This window comes from Mus musculus, chromosome 4 (assembly GCF_000001635.26).
Source record: "Mus musculus strain C57BL/6J chromosome 4, GRCm38.p6 C57BL/6J".
NCBI lineage: Eukaryota > Metazoa > Chordata > Mammalia > Rodentia > Muridae > Mus > Mus musculus.
In genome coordinates, this window is record NC_000070.6 from 64,519,875 (window position 1) to 64,533,559 (window position 13,685).

Below are 13,685 nucleotides of genomic sequence, written 5' to 3' on the forward strand. Positions count from 1 at the left end.
ACAGACAGACAGACAGACAGACAAAACAACAAACTGCAAAGAAAAATCCCCAATTATTTAAATAGTAATTTACGTTCTTAAAAGATGGCTCATTGATTAAGAGTACTGACTCCTCTTCCTGAGGACCTGGGTATGATTCCCATTACTTATATAATAGCTCGCAATCATCTCTAATTACAGTTTCAGGGTATCTGATGTCCTCTTCTTGCCTCCATTGGGAACAGGAACATATATAGCACACAGTCATACAGTGGGAAAAAACCAACCACCCCCCCAAACATAAAATAATTTGTTAAAAAGTTTAAAAGATTATCTGCAATACATTTGTAGTTTTGCCAGTCAATAACACACAGATGCCAGTGTTTACATATTTGGTAACTTCTTGTCTGATTTGAAACATAACCTTATTTAGAAGTTACTGCTAATCCAGTATGTAATTAATGTCTTATTTAGTTGAACCTTTGGAAAAGTAAATATGATTGGCCCTAAGCAGGATACAGGCATGATGGAATATTTTCTGTAGGTAACTGAACGGAATAAAAGCATGCTCTGCTATGATAAGAGTGGGTCCCATGACTCAGAGTGGGTCCCATGACATTACAACTTGTAGGCTTGAAGGGTAGCTTGGCTACTTCCTGATGGATTCTTTGTGCCACTAAGTGGACTGAAACACACAATTCACTCATTTAAAAAGAAAAAATATTCCCTAATTTCCATTTTTTTGAAACAGCCTACATGCAAAAAACTGTAGGTCATATTAAAATCTACAGCTAACAGATTTAAGAAATATGAGGCCGTTGGGAGGATAAGATACAACTAATGAAACGCAAGGTTAAAAGCTGAAGGAATGATTTCTTCATTTGGTGGTATGTGGGACACTTATCTGGACACTTCCTTATTTTATTAAAATGAGGACATGGTTAAATACAATGCACATTTTAATTTACCCTTTTCTTTAAATTCTCCAGGGAGAAGAGGTATCTCAAAAGATAAAATAATAATAATAATAATAATAATAATAATAATAACAACAACAACAACAATAAAAACCAAGTAAGAGTTGGGCGGTGGTGGCGCACGCCTTTAATCACAGCACTCAGGAGGCAGAGGCAGGAGGATTTCTGAGTTTGAGTCCAACCTGGTCTACAAAGTGAGTTCCAGGACAGCCAGGGCTATACAGAGAAACCCTGTCTTGAAAAACAAAACAAACAAAACAAACAAAACAAACAAACAAAACAAACAAACAAAACAAACAAAACAAAACAAACCACATAAGAGAAAGAAAAGAAAAGGCAAGAGTTAACTAGTATTAGAAATATTGAAGAGTGGCACGTGCAGAATGAAAAGTAGGGCTTCTTTGGGAGCCAGTGCCAATGCCTATGACTTTCTTCTGCCGTGGAGGCTAACCAGTGAACTTGGCGAGAAGCAGAGAAATTGCATTGACTATGTGCAGATTAAGTCACAATCCTGAAACTTAAACAAGAGGTGAAGACTTAAGACATGCCTTCTGTCTCTCCAAAGTCAATGCCCATCAGAGTAAAGCATCCCTAATATCATGTGTGTTTATTTGTTTTTAGGATTTCTACACATCATAATTAATAAAATATATCTTCATAGCTGAAATTGCAAACAGACAAGAAAATCAATGTATTGTAATGACAAAGCATAGAACTGTACAATGTGGCACGGTTAAAACTAAAGTTTAGAAGTAATGACTATTGAAAAAGATCAACTTCTTTGCTTTCTCTTTTCCCCCCAAAACATGAGGAAGAGAAACAAAATATGTTTTTAACAAAACTACAACTTGTAACTTTAAGACAAAAATTATTAGAATTAAAATCTTAATAGACAGAATAAAAAGCTGATTAAATCAAGGGTTTTTTTTTAAATATGTCTGAGAATACTTCTGGAGTAAGATAGAAAGCAAGTGGGATGTATTGTCTGTCAGAAAAGAAGAGATCCTGCAATTGAAGACCATCACTAAACAATTGGAAGAACATATTAAAATCTATTGTGAGAAAAGTCAAATCTATACAAAGCAAGAATAAAGGGTCTCAGGCAGACCTTAAAGCAAGGTAAGTCAAAGGACACTAACAACATTACTTAACTGTAATGAATCAAATGAGGATTGTGTATGAAGAGGCAACATTATCTTTCAAAGAGATTCAAGAACTAAGCAACCAAATCATTAATACCAGCAGGTGTCACTAGAGCAATGCTTAAGGAGTCAACTCCAGGAAGGAGGAAGAGAAATGACTCCAAGAGAAGGCTGAAATACAAGAAGGAAGCATGCATTATTTGTTTGAAGATATGGTTATAAAACAATAAAATAAAGAGATTAAGCATAGGAAGGGCAGCACATATATACATCAACATACTCATATGATCCAGGATCAAGAGGCATTTTTATAATGATCCCAAATCTTAAATTCAGAGAATTGAGTAAGTGACTCATTGACTTTGCAATTTTTATAATAAATATAGTTGATTTTTTCCAGGTTAGCCATTAAAAGCAGCTAACTCAGAGCAATGGTATACATGAATTACATATAATTTATTTTTCAAATGAACAAACAGGTAAATAATAGAAAAATAAATTTCAAAATAAATTGGAAGTATTTGGAAGTATTATGTATAAATTTATAATTGTATTTCTGTTTGTGTGTGTAGGCTAGAATTGTCGAATTGGATATTATAAATGAATGTGGATGTATAAACTACACACTTAATCATAAATACAAAGTAGTATTGGAAGTAAAATAATGGATAAAATACAGAAACTAGAAAAACCAGCAATGGAAATAAGGGGCCACTTGATAGCTTAGTGGGCAGTGTTGCTTCCTGACAAGGTCAAACATTTGGATTATGTCCCAGGACCCACGAGATAGAAGGAGTGAAATGGCTCCTGAAAGTTGACTTGGCCTGCCACACATAGGCTGTGCCATGCATGTGCTGCAGCACACACACACACACACACACACACACAGAGACACAACATGTTAATTTTTAAACTTTCAAGCAAAAGTAATTTTTCTTAGAGTATGATAAAATTGGTTCTAATACAAAGACCACCTTGAGTGTAGTTACTATGTAATCAAATGATACTTATTCTTCCAGACAAATAGTTTACCTTAAGGTTTTAGGTACATAATAAACTAGCATTAGGACATATAAAAACAAATTTAAATATTCAGTAGAAATACACAGAATTGCTTATTTCATTTGTCAAAAGTGAAAACTCATGTAATTTTGAAGGTTTTTAAACTGGTTTTTATTGTGCATGTAATAGTAAAAAGGAAAACATACATATTTGATCAATGAAATAAGGAAGGTTGATGAACAGAAAAATGGATGGTAATTCCAAACTTCCATGACTACACATTACCTATGTTATTCCCTCAACAATAGCAAGAAACGGACATTATTATTTATGCTACTTAAACTAAGAAAATATCAATTGGCTGTCCTGGTTTTCTGAGCTTCCTTTCAGATGTAGTTAATTGGCAGAGCTGTGGTTTGAAACTAGGCTTCTGCATTATTCAGTTTTAAATGTGTGCCATTTTGCATGTCAATCACACACACACACACACACACACACACACACACACACAAACATTTAAACACACCTGTAGAATATATATATTTTCCTGCCATATGACAAACATAAACATGCAAATTTATCAAGCAATACTTAACATATGAAAAAAATGGGCCTTGTACAGACATGTTCTTTAACCACAATGAATAATCAAGTTAATAATAACAGAACTATAAGCTAAAATATCACAAATTTAAGAAATTGCATGTAATTTACAAAACAACCAAGAACTTATATAACTTACACTTACATAAGAGTAAAATTATTGTGAAAATTAATATGTTACTTATCCTAGTTTGCTTCCCTACTGCTTTGGTCTGTAATAAAACACTGCCTGGAAGCAATGTGTGTGGAGAGGACTGGCTTCACTTCCAGGGATACCATGACAAACACTTAAGGCCTGAACTTAGAGGGATAAACTGAAGCAGAGGCTGCTGGATTTGGCCCATTGATTCTTAGGTTGTAGCCTGCTGATTCCTGTTCTAGAATGAAAATTCTTAATCTAGTGCACATTGTTTATTTGAATTTTATCAAAGCCTATTTTAATGATGGCTCTTAAATACCTTAATCTTCCTTTTAGCCCATCACCCACCAGAGGTAGTGGAAAAGAAAGGATACTGGCCAAGTGAACCTGTTTAGAAAGGTTCTTTAGAGCAACTCCCATTTGTGTTGTCTGGAAATCAGCAGTTTGATACACAGGTTTGCTGTCTCAGCTCAATCCACTTGCAAACACTTCAGGGATACACAAGCAGCCTAGTTTAGTAGAATTGGAATAGCAAACACAAGTCAGCAGTGGTGGCACTACCTAGCAGAGACAGCCAGGCCTCAGCCTTCACATGAGTCAGTAGGAGGGACCAGGAGGGATGTTAGGAGAGGTTCTCAGCTGTGCCTCCCTCAGTGAAGTTAATATCAGCAAAGAAAAGAGACCAACAAGGATTACACAACTAACTCTATAAGCAAGTCAAACTCAATCTCCATTACTACCCTTTGAGTCCTTTTTATATGCCCTCGATACATCTCCTGTTCTCCAAGGGCCTTGCCTCAGGATGTATGCATGGCTCATCTGACATCATTCTGTCAATCAACCTTAGTCTGTGGAAGGGGCAAGAAACTGAAGCACAACACCTGATGTTTTGTGTGTGCTTTGCTCTCTATGGAGTCCTGACAAATGGAGCTCAAGTATGCAATATAAGGCAGACCAATACATGTGTGTCATATGTGAAGTATCCTTTCTCATGTGTCCTTTCACATGTTTGTTTTAGCAGAATATCTTCTCTCCTGTGTCTGCTTCAGGCAATCATTCTTTCATGAGTCTGCCTTAGCCTTTCACCTGTGTCCACTTCAGTGAAATGTTCCTTCATGTGTTAGCCCCAGCAAAACACCATCCAACCAACTTTCCAAATATCACTTAAGTTTCCACTTCAATACTGGAGCATTTAAATAACAAGACAGCCTGCTTTTTAGCGGACACTGTTTTAACTGATAAGGCATAGACACTGGGATTCAGAGTTCCTACAATTGCAATGGTTATATCTTCTTCATCTCTGGCATAGCAGAGTTGTTACACAGAAGTCAGGATAATTTATTGACTACTGGATGTGAAGTCTCTGCTGCCAACTTAGAGTTGTCATGTCAGAACTCATTATTTATTAATTATTTTACTTTATAATTATATTGTTGCTCTCTTTCCTTTCATTCCTCTAAACCCTATCATGTAACCCCCATGCAGTGGTCTGAATAAATCACATAGGGGACTAATATCCAATATATATAAAGAACTCAAGAAGGTGGACTCCAGAAAATCAAATAACCTCATTAAAAATGGGGCTCAGAGCTAAACAAAGAATTCTCACCTGAGGAATACCGAATGGCAGAGAAGCACCTGAAAAAATGTTCAGCATCATTAATCACCAGAGAAATGCAAATCAAAACAACCCTGAGATTCCACCTCCCACCAGTCAGAATGGCTAAGATCAAAAAATCAGGTGATAGCAGATACTGGTGAGGATGTGGAGAAAGAGGAACACTCTTCCATTGTTGGTGGGATACAACCACTCTGGCTTGTACAACCACTCTGGAAATCAGTCTAGCGGTTCCTCAGAAAATTGGACATAGTACTGCAGGAGGATCCCACAATACCTCTCCTGGGCATATATTCAGAAGATGTTCCAACTGGTAAGAAGAACACATGTTCCACTATGTTCATAGCAGCCTTATTTATAATAGCCAGAAGCTGGAAAGAACCCAGATGTCCCTCAACAGAGTAATGGATACGGAAAATGGATACAGTAATGGTACATTTACACAATGGAGCACTACTACTCAGCTATTAAAAAGAATGAATTTATGAAATTCCTAGGCAAATGGATGGACCTGGAGGGCATCACCCTGAGTGAGGTAACCCAATCACAAAAGAACTCACATGATATGTACTCACTGATAAGTGGATATTAGCCCAGAAACTTAGAATGCCCAAGATACAAGATACAATTTGCAAAACACATGAAACTCAAGAAGAATGAAGACCAAAGTGTGGACACTTTGCCCCTTTTAAGAACTGGGAACAAAACACCCATGGATGGAGTTACAGAGACAAAGTTTGGAGCTGAGATGAAAGGATGGACCATCTAGAGACTGCCATACCCGGGGATCCATCCCATAATCAGCCTCCAAACACTGACACCATTGCATACACTAGCAAGATTTTGCTGAAAGGACCCAGATATAGCTGTCTCTTGTGAGGCTATCCTGGGGCCTAGCAAACACAGAAGTGGATGCTCACAGTCATCTATTGGATGGATCACAGGGCCCCCAATGGAGGAGCTAGAGAAAGTACCCAAGGAGCTAAAGGGGTCTGCAACCCTACAGGTGGAACAATAATATGAACTACCCAGTACCCACTGAGCTCGTGTCTCTAGCTGCATATGTATCAGAAGATGGCCTAGTTGGCTATCCTTGGAAAGAGAGGCCCATTAGTCTTGTAAACTTTATATGCCTCAGTACAGGGGAACGCCAGGACCAAGAAGTGGGCCTGGGTGGGGAGTGGAGTGGTGGGGAGGGCATGGGAGACGTAAATAGCATTGGAAATGTAAATGAAGAAAATATCTAATTAAAAAAAAGCCTAAAAAAAAGAAAAGAAAAAAGAATAGCTCACATAGGTCATACACTTGAATGCTTAGTCAGTAGGGAGTAGAACTGTTTGAAATGATTAGAAGGGTTAAGAAGTGTGACTTTGTGGGATATGTCATTGGGGTTGGACTTTAGGGTTTCAAAGTCCATGGCAGGTACAGTCTGTCCTCTCTTCTCTCCTCTCCTGTCCTCCTCCTCTTCCTCTTCCTCCCCACTGTCTCAGTCTCTCCATCTCTCTGTAGATTAAGATGTAATACTTAGCTACTTTATAGCAACATGCCTGCCTGCCTGCTGCCACACCCTTTGCCATAATGATAGCAGACTATGCCTCTTAAACTGTAAACAAGCCTCCAATGTTTTCTTTCATGAGTTACCTTGAGCATGGTGTCTTCACAGCAATACAACATCGACTAAGACACCAGCTTCTTTCTCTTTCAAATTCCTAGCCTCATTTTGTTATTGTTGTTGTTGGTGGTGGTGGTAGTGTGTATGTGTGTGTATTTGCGTGTGTTTTGTGTGTGTGTTCCTAATAAGTACACTTTTATCGTAAAAAGCCTGATGGATTTTGCGTGGTTTGATGCAGAAATTAAGTTACTACACTGACACAGTAATTGGTGACAAGAGTGACAGTTGTGCCTCTCCTCAGCAATAAATTGTATTTTGGGCTTTGTGCTTGGCTAGTTAAGAGATTACTATTAGAGGCTGAGTAGATGAAAGACAACACAGGAGAAAACAGTGGGTTAAATACTTGTATGCATTTTTTTCAAAGCAGTTGGACTTCTTTTGCTAGCGAGGCACAAGAAGAAAGAGACTACAATATAAAGGCTGAAAAACTTGTATTTATAAGTTTAGGAAAAACATATATAACAATCAAGGTAAAAAAGGCAGTAAATCTTAGAAAGGTCAAAGGGGTCCTTGGTGGAAAGTTGAAAGGAGGAAAGGGAAGTGTATATGCCATTATACTTTAATTTTTAAAAGTAAATTTAAAGTAGGAGAAAAAAAAAGAGAGATGTTCTATGCAGCAAACTTTCCAGTTGGAAAATTCAAAATAAATAAGGATTTAAGTGAATGTAGAAATTGGTGGAAATAAAACCCTCAGATTTCAAACAGGTGAATGATAAGGAGCAAAAGAGCTTTGTGCAATAAAAGGACAGCTAATAGTCACAGTTAGCTTTAAAAAGTGTGAGTCACTGTTTCAGTAAGGATCATTTTGAAAGAGCTTCCTGTCCCAAACTTATTGATGCAGATAACCTCAAGATTGCTGGCAGGCCACAAGGAGGGAGCACCAGTCAGCCTGCGGGGAAGAAGCAAAGGAGACAAAGAAAATGGAAGAACCGTGTCTGGAACATAATGTTGGGAGTACTCACTGCTACATGAAACTGATTAGAATCAAATAATCCTAAGTCCATGATGTTTTTGAAGCAGCAATATTGCCAAAACCCCTCCATCCTCATCCAAAAGCCCGCAAGTGCTTGGCAAACCTTGAAACAACCTTTGGCCTGGAAATGGGCTGCAATGCCTGGGTAGCTCCCAAGAAGGGCATTTCTCAACAGCCACTTCAAATGGGACCAAGAGTTTAATGGGCAGAAAAGAATCTCCTAGCTGGGAGCCCAAAGCCACAGAGAATGATGCTTGTGGAAGCCTTGCTCCAAGAACTGAATTAGAGTCTATCAACAAATTTTCTCATGTCATAGAGGGGTTTACAATGTTCCAGGGAACTTTCAACGTTACTAATGGTCCAGGACCAGATATGTGTCCCACCTTTATTTCCTTTCTGAATAGATACTCAGAAGATGGACATGCATTCAACGGTATCTTTGGCCTTGTGATGGATGAGATGATTTGGTGTGGCTTTGGCTTACTTCCTTTGGAATGAATCTGAAATAATACTGTGTAGTGATCAATAATCAGATGAACACCACGTAATCAGGGCTGAATCAGGCCTGGAGATGTAGCTCAGTTGTTAGAGTACTTGCTTGGCATTCAGGGAGCCCTTGGTTTGCTCCCCAGCACTGCCTAACATGGGATGTTGTTGACTCATGCATGTAATCCTAGTACTCAGGAGGTAGAATTGGGCAAAGCAGCACTTCAGGGCCGTATTTGATTACAGAATGAATTCACAATCAGTCTGGCTACATAAGAACATGCCTCAACAAAAAGAAGGAAGTTTAATTCTAAGTACTTCCCAAAGCAGAGACAATGTAGTACATTTTCTTAACACAGTTTCTTTTCATTTTGAAGATGCAACTAAGCTGTCTTTCTCAACTTTCATTGCAATTGATTGACAGTATGTAAGGAACATGAGAAGTTATGAATGCTACTTCAAAGCTTAGCCTCTAAATCTTTCAAGTTAACCTTTATACACTCCCCTTTCCATTGTCTGGCGTTAAATGCAATGACTCCAGAGAAGGGTTCTAAGACTAAGAAGTTGTACCATTACATAGAAGAAGCAACAGTCCTTGTCTGATAACTTACAACACTCCTCCCTTGTTGACAACCTCCAGAAATGATGACATGAAAGAATAGTGGACCTATACTGAGTTGCGACAGTTAGACAGAAAGTTGTTTGTTATAAGGTTTGAACATTTCTTTTTGGTAACACTACATGTTACCTTCCCACTCAGCTACCAACAGGAGACTTGGAGTGATAGTTTGAAGATCTGTAAAATGAATCCTTTCCATGTCATAGATTGAGGAGACTATATCTGGATTGTGTTAGAGAATCCATCGTTTACTGTAGAATGAAAGTTGACATCAGCAAATATTGTCAAGGAAAAGAAGAAGTTGCTATTGCCATTGATTTAGTACCTGAAGGTAAGGGAAAATTTACCTTACCATGGCTACATTTCTTTTAGAATGAGGAATTACTGATTTATTTTTGGCATAACTTATGTGGGTCAAGTAATATGCAAAAATAAGTAGTCTTTAGGCCCTGTTCAGAAAGTTTTCCTGAAGGAAGAAAATACCTTAACTCAAAGACTTGTAGTACAATCATGCATGGATGTCCAAAGAATGAAAGCAATTCTCCAGAGAGCTCTCAAAATAGAGCTAGAGAAGGCTAGAGTCAAGGAAATTGCACAGGAAGGATGTACAACACAGCTCTTTAGGGAGTGCAGGAAAGTCCAGAGAGTGAGGGAGCAAGCAAGCAGCAAGCAAGCAAGCAAGCAAGCAAGCAAGCAAGCAAGCAAGCAAGCAAGCATCAAGCATCAAGCAAGCAAGCAAGCAAGCAAGCAAGCAAGCAAGCAAGCAAGCATCAAGCATCAAGCAAGCAAGCAAGCAAACAAGCAAGCAAGCAAGCAAGCAAGCAAGCAAGCAAGCAAGCAAGCAAGCAAGCAAGCAAGAGGTAGACAGAGGTGCAAAAATAATGGATAGGAATGACTCAGTCTTATGCTTGATATCTAGGGAATAAGAATTCAGCCATAAATGAATAAGAAATACCCTATCTTTTGCTCTACAACCTTTAACCAAGAAGTACTTAATATAGAAACAAGTTTATGGAAGGTTTAGTATACTACATAGAGTAGGTGAGATTATTCTGTAATGGAAAGTCATTAAAATTGACTTAATACAACTTTAGTTCTTATTCATATTATAGTATACCATGGCTTGGATATATAATTAACCAGATTTTATGCAAGTACAGAGGCTAATAATGCTCTATCTTCATTCATAGTTTCAAAGACCATTTTACATAAGAATCCATAAGATAATTGCATTAAAACTGTCCTGGAGACTTCAGTTTTTTTTTTTTATCTTTAAAGTGCAAAAATAATCTTTAAAATATCAAAATAAATACTATATCAGTATGTTGCAAATTGTATCACCAGAAATCTATGTATATAAGTGTGTCTTTCAGTAAAATTCTTCAGTTTTCTTTTAACATGTATCATAGAGCAAATGCCTTGCAAACCCCAGAAAATAAGCAAGTTAGAAAATCATAACATGCTTGCTTTTGTCACTGTCTTCTGAGAATACATGGATGCCTGCACTAGGTTCTCCTGGTTGAAAGGCATCCTTTTTACATCTTTTTTTAAAATTAGATATTTTCTTCATTTTCATTTCAAATGCTATCCCCTTTCTAGTTTCCTCTCTGAAAAAGTTTTCATTTTGAGAGTTGAAATCTCAAGTGTTTTCCTGCTCAAAGGGAAAATGCCCAGTAGAGGGAGCCAACCACCATTAAGAGCATCTTCCTTACATTGGAGAATTAAGTCTCCATGGTCTATACCCAAAACACTGGAGCAGAGTAGATAGCTTCATTGGTGGTTTGGGAGCTGGGGAAGTTGGCGATTGTTGTGTTCCTAACCTGAGCAAACAATCATGATTGGGCACTGTGTCCTTTCGTCTTTAGAACGGAGATAACCTTTAACTTTCTTTCTCTATCGTTGTCTAGTGGTTTCCCATTTTTAAATCTAATAGTAAAGTAGCCGACCCTCATGAAAAAGGACTCTCTTAGGATTCAACCACTGTTTCCTTCAGCTCTAAGGAGACACATAACTCTTCACCAAGGGAAAAGAGATCAAAGTGTTTGCTATCAACAAAACTATTCTTCCCTCCCTCTATGGACAGAAGAATAAATCACAATTAAAGGAGCCGAGAACCTTTAAAAGTGCAGACTTCTTTACTTAAAGGAACATACAACTCCTCAAATGTAGATATAAATAAAACACACTTGACAAGTAGAAGGAAACTATAAATAAACTGAGTAGATGCAAACAATAGAAAGAAATTCCGTTGACTTATAGCTTTCTGATGAATTGCTTGATTTGGTAGATCATTTCTCTTGCCAAGTTTCTACTCTACTATCTTTTCAATGACTGAGAAGATGTCTAGTTTTCATGTTCGAAGTTCGAAGAAAATAGTTCACATGCAAATCTAGGGGCATCACAGCACAAAAGTGTACCTCAAAAGAAAACTAGGTTTGGGGGAGAAAAAGAAAGACTACCTCTCTATTGTCTTTGACCTCACAGTAGGATAAATGACAGTTTTGTAGTACATCAAGCATACTGAAGCCCCAGTTCTGTCCTCTTCCAGTTACATGAATTTGGAGTTGTCACTAATCCACATTTGCCTATGTACTTTTTTTCCTTGAAAAAAAAAAAGAGCTAGAGAGATAGCTCATTTAAAGTGCTTGCCTTGCAAGGATGAGGGACTGAGTTTGAGTCTCAGAACTTACACGGAATAAGATACTGGGTGCAACTGAAGAAAGCTGGGAGTGATGCAGGTGGCCATCTAGCTCCAACAGATCAGGCCTAAAAACGTACATGCAAGAAACATACAGACAAAGTTTGTTATATTTAGGTATGTGTGTGTGTATAGGGAAATACATGCATATATGTCCCTATACATCTATATTGGAGGAAGGGAAAGGAAAGAAGGGATGCTGTAATTATAATTTTTTAAAATGCCTGGTATGGTGGTTTAAGTTTTTAACCCAAGCTATAGGAATATAGAAACAGTCAGATTATTGGGGCTTCTGGCCAGCCAGACTATTTTATTTGATGATATCAGGTGAATGAGAGAACCTGCTCAAAAATAATTAAGTAAATAAGCCAATGAACAATGTCTGATGATGTCTTTTGGCCTCTACCTACGGACATAGGCAAACATACTAACATACTCATAGAGAAAGAAAAAAGAGTAAAATATTTCTGTGTTAGTATGCAAGGGAGCTGGCAGGGTGGGAAGCAGCTGATGGCACAGTGACAACTATCAATGGTAAGTATTTCCCATATCTGACACTCTTGTAAATAACTTCAGACTAACACTATAACACAATATTGTCCCCAGTCCTCTAATGCAGCACTATCATCTTCATTTGACTGGACATATAACCAAGAGCTAGCAAGTTGATCAGAGCTCAGGCTTTAAAACTAAATGTTTGATTTTAAAAAATAATACTTCCCCACCTGGGGATCAATCCCATATACAACCACTAAACCCAGACACTATTGCATATGCCAACAAGATTTTGCTGACAGGACCCTGATATAGCTCTCTCTTGTGAGGCTATGCCAGTGCCTGGCAAATACAGAAGTGGATGTTCACAGTCATCTATTGGATGGAACACAGGGCCCCTAAAGAAGGAGCTAGAGAAAGTACCCAAGGAGCTAAAGGGGTTGGCAACCCTATAGGAGGATCAACAATGTGAACTAACCAGTACCCCACAGAATTGTGTCTCTAGTTGCATATGTAACAGAGGATGGCCTAGTCGGCCATCAATGGGAGGAGAGGTCCTTGGTCTTACAAAGATCATATGCCCCAATACAGGGGAATGCCAGGGCCAGGAAGCGGGAGTGGGTGGGTAGAGGAGCACAGTGGGGGCGGGGGGGGGGCGGGTATAGGGGACTTTGGGGATAACATTTGAAATGTAAATGAAGAAAATATCTAATTAAAAAACAACAAAAACAACAACAAAAAATAAAACAGTTTGGCCAAGGGAAATAAATGTTTTCTTGATCTTGTGTCTCCTCCCTGTCTCTTCAGCCCTGATAGGCTACATGACCCCTGCTGACTACCAGACAGCGAAAGGACAGTTCCTTCAGCTGGGTGCTGTGGCCTTAGCAACCCCTGTATAAAAGCCAAAAGCTTGCTTTCTTAATCAGACGCTCCGTTTGTCTCCCACAGTGTATGCACTAGCCCCAGACACCCACTAGATGGTGATGAGATTCTAGCTTTCATTTGATTTAGCTTTTGCCATGTGAAAAACAAAAACAAAAAAAAAACAACCAAAAAAATACTTTCTATGTCCACAGACATAAATCTGCACATAAATCCTAGATTTGGGAAATCATATACTTGTATAAATTCTTCTTAAACTTTCACCGTGGACTCTGGAGCCTTGGTTACCTTCCTTAAATTCCCCAGCAAATGCCCTTCTACAGACAAGATCCTCTTTGCTCTGGTGTGAGTTGGAAATGGTTAGTATGCTTTGGAGATATATAGTTGTGCTTTCAGAAGC